The sequence below is a fragment of the Polypterus senegalus genome, chromosome 14, assembly GCF_016835505.1.
Source record: "Polypterus senegalus isolate Bchr_013 chromosome 14, ASM1683550v1, whole genome shotgun sequence".
Lineage (NCBI taxonomy): Eukaryota > Metazoa > Chordata > Cladistia > Polypteriformes > Polypteridae > Polypterus > Polypterus senegalus.
The window spans coordinates 143,362,356-143,372,475 of record NC_053167.1 but is presented as its reverse complement, the minus strand read 5'-3'; the positions used below and the strand labels follow the sequence as shown (position 1 = coordinate 143,372,475).

General features: G+C 40.3%; 1 protein-coding gene across 1 annotated transcript in view; it reads left to right on the top strand.

The window, feature by feature from the left end:
* The window catches only part of LOC120514445 (interferon-induced protein 44-like), a 105,305-nt gene that overhangs the window by 19,223 nt on the left and 75,962 nt on the right, over positions 1-10,120 (top strand). The gene's annotated exons all lie outside the window — the stretch shown is intronic.

The following is a 10,120-nucleotide window of genomic DNA, read 5'->3' as shown; positions in this document are numbered from 1 at the left end:
AAAAACGCTGTTTTGAACATTATAACATTAGACCATTAAAACAATCTGGTGCAGAACAGGACATTCGGCCAATAAAGCTTGCTGTTGCCATCCATTTAATTCTCCATAATAAAATTGAGTTTTGGAGGCCCCTAAGGTCCTCATGTCTACCCCACTACTTGGTCACTTATTCCATGTGTTTGTGGTTCTCTGGGTTAAGAAAAATTTCCCAATGTTTGTGTGAAATTTACCCTTAACACATTTCCAATAGTGTCCCCATGTTCTTGATGAACTCATTTTAAAGTCACCGTCTCGATCCACTACACTAATTTCTTTCATAATTTTAAACACTTCAATCATGTCACCTCTTAATCTTCTCTTCATCTCCTGTAAAGGCTCAGCTCTTTTAATCTTTCCTCATAACTCAACCCCTGTAGCCCTTTAATCAGCCGAGACTCTCTTCTCTGGACCTTCTCTTGTGCTGTGATGTCTTTATGGAGACCCAAACTGCACACAGGACTCCAGATGAGGCCTCACCAGTGTGTTATGAAGCCTGAGCAGAACCTCCTGTGACTTGTACTCCACACATCAAGGCGCTATATAACCTGACATTCTGTTAGCCTTCTTAATGGCTTCTGAACACTGTCCTTAGAGTCCACTACGACTCCTCAATCCTTCACATAAGGCGGACTCTCGATTGTCAGACCTCTCATTTTGTATTCAAACCTAACACTTTTACTTCATACATAAATTCTTTGCATTTACTTACATTACATTTTATCGCCCATAAATCTCCCCAAGCCTGTCTGCTGTCCAAGTCCCTCTGTGATGATTCAACAGAATCTCGTTTATCTGCCAGTCCACCTATCTTGGTATCATCTGCAGACTTAACCAGCTTCTTATTTATATTCCTATCCAAATCATTTATATATTTATTAAAAATAGCAGCGGCCCCCGCACTGCCCCCTGCTGGACTCCACTCTTAACACCCCCAATTTCAAATAAGGTTTCTTGCACCATCAGCCTCTGCTTTCTGTGTCTGTGCCAATTCTGTACCCGTCTACACACAACACCCTGAACGCCCACTTCTTTTAGTTTGAAGCCCAAATCTGTGATGTGGCACCTTCTCTGATTTATCGAAGAGTATGATAATTCTATGCGTTTCTAGTTGATTAAGGGTAGAACTAAATGTACAGTAGCTTTGAAAAAAATCTAATTATAAAAGTGGGTTTTTAGCAGTTTAAAACGATCCCTGAGATTAGCGTGGCATATTTCTATTGGTCAAGTATTCCAGATTTTTGGTGGGTAACAGGAAACAGTAGTCTGACAATGTCTCTTAGACTTAGCTCTTGGAATAATAACCAGACCACTGCAGCGGTCAAGTGCCGCTAAGATTCACACCGTCAATGAGTCGTTGATTTATTTATTTTACTGGAGGATTACCAGGGACATCCCCAGCCTTGGAACGACACACACACACACACTACAGAGACAAAAAAAGAACAGCTGGGAGTTTAAACGATAAAAAGTATAATGAAATTAAATTATATAAATGAAAACAATAATTCCATCCTGATCCCTTCGGCGATATTACATTTAACATATAAACACAATAAACACACAGAAAAGTCCATGGAAACCCAAGCCGGATGAAATGAGAAGTGGTGAAGTTAAGTCCAGCGATCTGTATTAGGAAAGGGAATGGAAAACGCAGTCCTACTGGTAGTTGCTGAAAGTATGACGACAGATGGATGGGTCAGGAGTGCTCCTTCTTCTACCAGTAGACAGGTAGACATACGATCCAGACCCCAACAATACAATCCAGGACACAATGATGATAAATGGTAGAATTAACGGCAAGCAGTCCAGCAGATATATATAACGCACCAAACAAACAAAACAAACTTTGTTTTCTCTTTGACACCTGCCCTCCTTTTAAACCCCTCTGGCCACCTGCAAGGACTGCTGGGAGATGCAGTTCTAACTATTAATTGGGATTAATAAAGTATCTATCTATCTATCTATCTATCTATTATATAGTGCCTTTCATCTCTATCTATCTATCTATCTATCTATCTATCTATCTATCTATCTATCTATCTAGGCTGTGGTGTATGGCCGAACCAAGGCTTGAGGTTTGCGATGTTCACAGTGTCTACTTTCTTAGTCCCCGGTAATCCCCACTCCACTGCATAGGTTACTGGTCCCTTCATTTGGACAACAGTTGCCGGGCTGAACCACTTCGGAGCCAGTTTAGCCATGAATTTATCGGAGGCTTTGGAGAGGGGATGAGTCCTGATCCAGACATTACAAGATCTAAGGTGACTTGGAATGTTAAGGGCCAGGATAGAATAGAAAGTATCAAAGTTATTTAAAGCTTTATATTTTCTGATATACTTTATTAATCCCTGAGAGGAAATTGTCTTTTCACATTACTGTTGTACAGCACACCTGGAGAAATTTTCGGCCTTCTGCTGTTTTGCACCTCAAATCTGGAATAGCTTGCCAATAGGAATTTGCCAGGTTGATACGGTGGAGCTCTTTAAACCACGGCTGAAAACACATTACTGTAACATGGCTTTCTCAGAGCTTCATCTTAGTTTATTCCTGATACTCTGTATATTCAATTAATAAGCATGATTATTCATGGTGGCTCCATAATCTGTATTAGCTTCTACTCTCTTTTCTGTTCTTTTCTGGTTTTCTGGGGTGGTAATCTGCTCCACCACCACCTGATCAAAGCCCTGTGATGTCCCTACACTGATGAATTAAAGGCTAGAAGTCCACGTGACCGTCATCATCAAGTCCTTCCATGTGAACCCTGAATACCATGACGACTTATTGAGGTCATTGATGTTAGGTAGAATGCCTAGAGGGGGCTGGGTGGTCTCATGACCTCTGGACCCCTGCAGATTTTATTTTTTTTCTCCAGTCGTCTCGAGTTTTTTTGTTTTTTTCTGTCCTCCCTGGCCATCGGACCTTATTTTTATTCTATGCTAATTAGTGTTCCCTTATTACAATTCTTATTTATTTTGTCTTTTTTCTCTTTCTTCATCATGTAAAGCACTTTGATCTGCATAATTTGTATGAAAATGTGCGACAGAAATAAATGTTGTTGTTCTTGTAAGGGCCCAAGGGAGAAGGATTTCTTCTGACACTAGCGGGATTTGAAGTGGCACCCTCCCAGATACCAGCAGAAACCCTTAGCCACCACTCTTACTGTATATCTTTGTATAGCATTAGTAGCATTTCTAAAAGACATGGGTAACCAGTGTAATGGCACTAAGACTGGTGAGATCTCCTCAGATTTTCTTTACTGGTTCATATATTCGTTGTGAAATGACACACCTTGACACAACAAAAAGGTTTGGAGAAACAACAATGTATACTTGAAGTCTGGCTGAAAAAAGGGCAAAGCTGAATTATAGGTTTTTACAGATATTAGTCCAAAACAGAACTGAGGTTACAGGAGGAATATGGCGGTTTTAAGGCCAGTCCGGTTCATCTGGAGAGGAACCGGAAGTGATGTCATCGATTCTGGAACTGGAAGTGGTGTCACTGAGCCCAGACGGAACTTCCTGTAGCTGATCTGCAGAGAGAAAAGAGAAAGGATCAGTGCACACTGCCACCCCGTCCCCACAGGTCTGGCGAGGAGTTACCTTCTTTTGAGCCCTTTAGCTGCCACCTATGCACGCGTGTGTGACACCGTGCTGTGTCATTTTGCACTGCCGAAGAGGATTTCTTTCTTTTTCACCATAGGCAGTCCTAGTAGGAGAGCATTACAGCAATATAGTTGCTAAAAATCAAGGTATGTAATAATGTTTAGCAATCTATTGGTTTCATGAGAGGTCTGACTGTCACTGAAATGAAAGAACTCAGCCAATCTATACTTTATAGTTTAAACCAGCGTCCATAATAATGGGTTATTGTTTTTTAATCTGTGACTTGATTTGTAAGTGTAGCCCTCCCACCGTTGAACTGGCACATTACCTACAGTTGTGCTTGAAAGTTTGTGAACCCTCTAGAATTTTCTAGATTTCTGCATAAATATGACCTCAAACATCATCAGATTTTCACTCAAGTCCTAAAAGTAGATAAATAGAAACCAGATAAACAAATGAGACCAAAATATTATACTTGGTCATTTATTTATTGAGGAAAATGATCGAATATTACATATTTGTGATTGGCATAAGTATGTGAACCTCACGGATGATCAGTTAGTTTGAAGGTGAAATTTGAGTCGGGTGTTTTCAATCAATGGGATGCCAATCAGGTGTGAGTGGGCACCCTGTGTTATTTAAAGAACAGGATCTATCAAAGTCTGCTCTTCACAACACGTGTTTGTTAAAGTGTGTCATGGCACGAACAAAGGAGATTTCTGAGGACCTCAGAAGAAGAGTTGTTGATGCTCATCAGGCTGGAAAAGGTTACCAAACCATCTCTAAATAGTTTGGACTCCATCAGTCAGACAGATTGTGTACAAATGGAGGGAATTCAAGACCATTGTGACCCTCCCCAGGAGTGGTTGACCAACAAAGATCACTCCAAGAGCAAGGCACACGTGTAATAGTCGGCGAGGTCACAAAGGACCCCAACTGAAGGCCTCTCACACATTGGCTAATGTTCATGTTCATGAGTCCACCATCAGAAGAACACTGAACTACAATGGTGTGCATGGCAGGGTTGCAAGGAGAAAGCCACTGCTCTCCAAAAAAAACATTGCTGCTCGTGTGCAGTTTGCTAAAGATCACGTGGACAAACCAGAAGGCTATTGAAGAATGTTTTGTGGATGGATGAGACCAAAATATAACTTTTTGGTTTAAATGAAAAGCATTATGTTTGGAAAAAGGAAAACACTGCATTCCAGCATAAGAACCTTATCCCATCTGTGAAACATGGTGGTGGTAGTATCAGGGTTTGGGCCTGTTGTGCTGCATCTGGGCCAGGACGGCTTGCCTTCATTGATGGAACAATGAATTCTGAATTATATCAGAGAATTCTAAAGGAAAATGTCAGGCCATCTGTCCATGAAGTGAATCTCAAGAGAAGGTGGGTCATGCAGCAAGACAACGACCCTAAGCACACAAGTTGTTCTACCAAAGAATGGTTAAAGAAGAAGAAAGTGAATGTTCTAGAATGGCCAAGTCAAAGTCCTGACCTTAATCCAATCGAAATGTTGTGGAAGGACCTGAAGAGAGCAGTTCATGTGAGGAAACCCACCAACATCCCAGAGTTGAAGCTGTTCTGTACAGAGGAATGGCCGAAAATTCTGGTGAGCAGGAATGAGCAGAAGTTACGGGAAACGTTTAGTTGAAGTTATTGGGGGGTCACAGCAGACACTGAGAGCAAAGGGTCACATACTGTTGCCCTCACAAATATGTCATATTCAATCATTTTCCTTAATAAATAAATGACCAAGTATAATATTTTTGTCTCATTTGTTTAACTGGTTTCTCTTTATCTACTTTTAGGACTTGACTGAAAATCTGATGAAGTTTGAGGTCATATTTATGCAGAAATACAGAAAATTCTAAAGGATTCACAAACTTTCAAGCACAACTGTATGACATAGGATGAAATTTCTCTGGTGGGATCCACATTAAACACAACCCAATTAATTTTAATAACCAACGGGTCCAATGAAACTATTATATTTATCTCTGCTGTTCAAAGTAATGATTTGTATGCACTCACTCATTTTATTAATTATTTGAATGCAACCACCATGTAAGCAATCCACACAATCATGGATAGGAAACAAAAATATATATATATATATATAATAATAAAACACATTTATTAAACACCTCACTCAAGGGATATTATGACAGTTTAAATTAACTCAATTCATTTGTCCGAGTTACAGCACAGGTAAGGTTCCCACATAGAAATCAACAATAAATATATATGTATATATACTCTGCGGTGGGCTGGCACCCTTTCCGGGGTTTGTTTCCTGCCTTGCGCCCAGTGTTGGCTGGGATTGGCACCAGCAGACCATAATGTTGGATAATGGATGGATGGATGAATGAATACTTGTAAAAAAAATCATTGGTGTGCTGAGTTGGAGCTCATATGCAGTACACAACTCCACAGGTACCCACAGTGCCCTTCCAGAACGTTTGCCACACTTCACATTTACCTTCGTGGTGAAACACAGGAATCTTACACCTCCGTCTGGGATGACCAGCCAGTAGCTTCGTTTTGATGCGGGATTTATTTGCGTTCCCTTTTTATATAGCAAATTTCTGTAAAGTAGGCATCTGACTCTTCATTTGTCTGTCCCTTTTCTTTCCAAGCCGAGCTCCCTTTTTCATCCGCATTCCGATGAGCCAAACCCGCTCAATGCCTCTCACGTTTAACACTGGCCAACAAATAAAAACTACTATCGTCTTTTTTTTTCCTCTCTCGTGCTCTCCACAACCTTAGTACCAGCGTTCTCTCTTTTTTCTTTTTTCTTACACACTCGTTCGACACTCTCCCCCACCTTGCTCTTTCTCCACACGCTCTTCCTCTCACCTCCCCAAGAAAAACAAAAATCAGTGGAGTACTACGGGCGTGCTGTACCTTGGTTGTTATTAAATGGCACCAATCACATCTCTCATCCTGCTTTCCCCAAAGTAAAGAAAAGAAAAAAACAAGTTGTGTCACTGAGGCTTTCTTCTGAGTTCACTGCCGTATTGTACCCAACTAGGACGGCGCTACATAAGGCCAGGTGTATTTCTAACAGCCTCAGTTTTTTAACTTGCAAAAAACGAGAACATTTTTTTTCCCTTATTTAGTTTAAGGCACCTAATATCCAGGTACGCTGTAAAGCAAATTACAGACTGAATTTGACCGCACGGACCCTCAGGGTCATCTGATGTTAACAACACGTAAAACTGTGTCTCAGTCACTTAACAAAAAGACAGAGAAAATGAGCAACTTTATCCTATCTGAATAAACCAGAAAGGAAGAACTCAACCTCCTGAGGAATACCCTATGGTGACAATATGGGGAAAAAAACAAACGATAATGACAGCCCTGCAGCCATGACAGTCGTAAACAGAGAAAGGTCAATGGTTCAAGTCTAATAACAAAATAGGGAAGGTTGAAGACGGGTTACAGACCGAAAGGGCAAACATCTCCACGTCACTGACTTCTGGCCACCAGCGACCCCACTATCTTAACATGAGAATGACATTTTTTTTAGTATCCAGGCCAGATGACTCATTGATCCTCAAAAAGGACACACATTGTAAATGCAACTTCCAGAATTGGAGAAAGAGTTAAGTAGGAACTTTCCTGTGGTAGAGCAGCACTGGCTTTGTAGCAATGGTGTTAAGGTATAAGAAAGAAAGAAAGAAAGAAAGAAAGAAAGAAAGAAAGAAATGCTGACTGGGAACTGGAGACAAGCACCTGAAAGAAAGATATGGAAGGACAATCCCAGGACATGTGGAGAAACAATCTGGGTACACGGAGAGTACAGGAGATCAAGACAATCACTCCCTAGGGCCATGACAAACCTCCAAAAAGAAAAAGAAAAAACCCACAGAGACGATTATTTTATACATCTAAATTTAGGGAATTTAACTTAAAAACATCATGTTTGCTGATATAATGTAGCTGCTGTACTGACTAAAAATCTCATTAACACAATTAATTGACACTGAAATAAAGCAGGCATCATTTTCTTTAAAAAGAGGCTTCATTCTTCATAGGGACTGTTGTCGTTATTCAGCTATGGTGGATTTTTAGAAATTATTCAGTTGCTTTATATTTCTCATATTTCATTTTGTTATGTTCCAGCCTTGTGTCAAAATTCAATTTCACTGACACAAGTATTCAGAGCCTTTGTTTTGGCTCTTGTGCATCTCAGTCTATTGACCAACCATTGAGATGTTGGACGTCCATCTGTGGTCAATTAACTTGATTAGGTTAGAGAGAACTTTATTGGTCCCCAGGAGTAAATGTGGCTTTTTACAGAATATAGATTATAAACAACTCAAAAAATGAAAGTAACATTTGAAGAAAGCTGTCCAATTCCATTAAAAAAACATTCTAAGGTAGATACTGTAGCCAGCTAGATATGAAAGGCACTATGATAGATAGATAGATAGATAGATAGATAGATAGATAGATAGATAGATAGATAGATAGATAGATAGATAGATAGATATGAAAGGCACTATATAATAGATAGATAGATAGATAGATAGATAGATAGATAGATAGATAGATAGATAAGGCACTATATAATAGATAGATAGATAGATAGATAGATAGATAGATAGATAAGGCACTATAATAGATAGATAGATAGATAGATAGATAGATAGATAGATAGATAGATAGATACTATAGTCTGAACACACACCAGAATGACTGAAAAGAAAGAAAACGTCTGCCTTGGCAGTCCCGGTCCCAGTGAGGTGCTATACAGGCGTATTGTTTTTGGTATAAAGGAGCACCCATAGCATTTCTTGACACACTTCTGATAAATAATTTGTTACCTAAATCTCCCCAAGTGTTCATATGTCACAAAGAGGATGTGCAGTGTTCTTCATTTTAATTAGCTTGTTGAATTGGTGGACCTTTCCTGAAGTGACGTTACTAGTCCGGCTCACCACATTGGCCAACACAGAGTCATAAAAGATGTGAAGAATGTCAGTCCTACATTACAGAAATGCAGTCTCCTATGATGAGAGGCTGCTCTGCCCTTTCTTCTCTAGTTCCTCATTTTTACAAGACCAGTCCAACTTGTCACTGATGTGATCAGAAAGCATTTGATAAGGTGCCACATAAGAGGTTGGGCATCAAACTAAACGAAGTGGGAGTTAAGGGTGATGTTTGTAGATGGGTGCAAAGTTGCCTCAGACACAGGAAGCAGAGGGTGATGGTGCGAGGAACCTCATCAGAACTGGCCGATGTTAAGAGCGGTGACCAGCAGGGGGAAGTGTTGGGGCTGCTGCTATTTTTAGTCAGTCAGTCAGTCATTTTCCAACACACTATATTCTAACACAGGGTCACGGGGGCAGGAACAAATCCCTGGCAGGGTGCCAACCCACCGCAGGCTGCTATTTTTAATATCTATAAATGATTTAGACAGGAATATAAGAAACACGCTGGTTAAGTTTGCAGATGATACCAAGATAGGTGGATTAGCAGATAATTTGGAATCCGTTATATCATCACAGAAGGACTTGGACAGCAGACAGGTTTGGGCAGATTTGTGGCAGATGAAATTTAATGTCAATAAATGTAAAGAATTACACATAGGAAGTAAAAATGTGAGGTTTGAATACACAATGGACGGTCGGAAAATCGAGAGTCCACCTTATGAGAAGAATTTAGGAGTCGTAGTGGACTCTAAGCTATTGACTTCCTGTCTGTGTTCAGAAGCCATTAAGAAGGCTAACAGAATGTCGGATTATATAGCGCCTTGATGTGTGGAGTACAAGTCACAGGAGGTGACGCTCAGGCTTTATAACACACTGGTGAGGTCTCATCTGGAGTCCTGTATGCAGTTGGGGTCTCCAGGATACTAAAAGGACATAACAGCACAAGAAATGGTCCAGAGAAGAGCGACTAGGCTGATTCCAGGGCTACAGGGGATGAGTTATGAGGAAAGATTAAAAGAGCTGAGCCTTTACAGTTTAAGAAAAAGAAGATGAAGAGGAGACCTGATTGAAGTGTTTAAAATGATGAAGGGAATTAGACCAGTGGATCGAGACTTGTATTTTAAAATGAGTTCATCAAGAACACAGAGAGACAGTTGGAAACTTGTTAAGGGTTAAATTTCGCACAAACATTAGGAAGTTTTTCTTTACACAAAGAACGATAGACACTTGGAATAAGAGACTAAGTAGTGTGGTGGACTGAGGACTTTAGAGACTTTCAAAACTCAACTTGATGTTTTCTTGGAAGAGGACTGGCAAGCTTTGTTGGGCTGAATGGCCTCATCTAGATTGTTCAAATGTTCTAATTTGGACCCCCAAGTACTTGAGGAGTGGACCACCTCTACATCCACTTGAATAGTGACTGGACACAGAGGCTCTTTGGTGCAGTGAAAGTCAATAAGCAGTATCTTAGTTTTGCTCATGTTTAAGATGCAGGAAATTCTTTCTGCACCAAGAAATAAAGTTCTCCCCGACTCCTC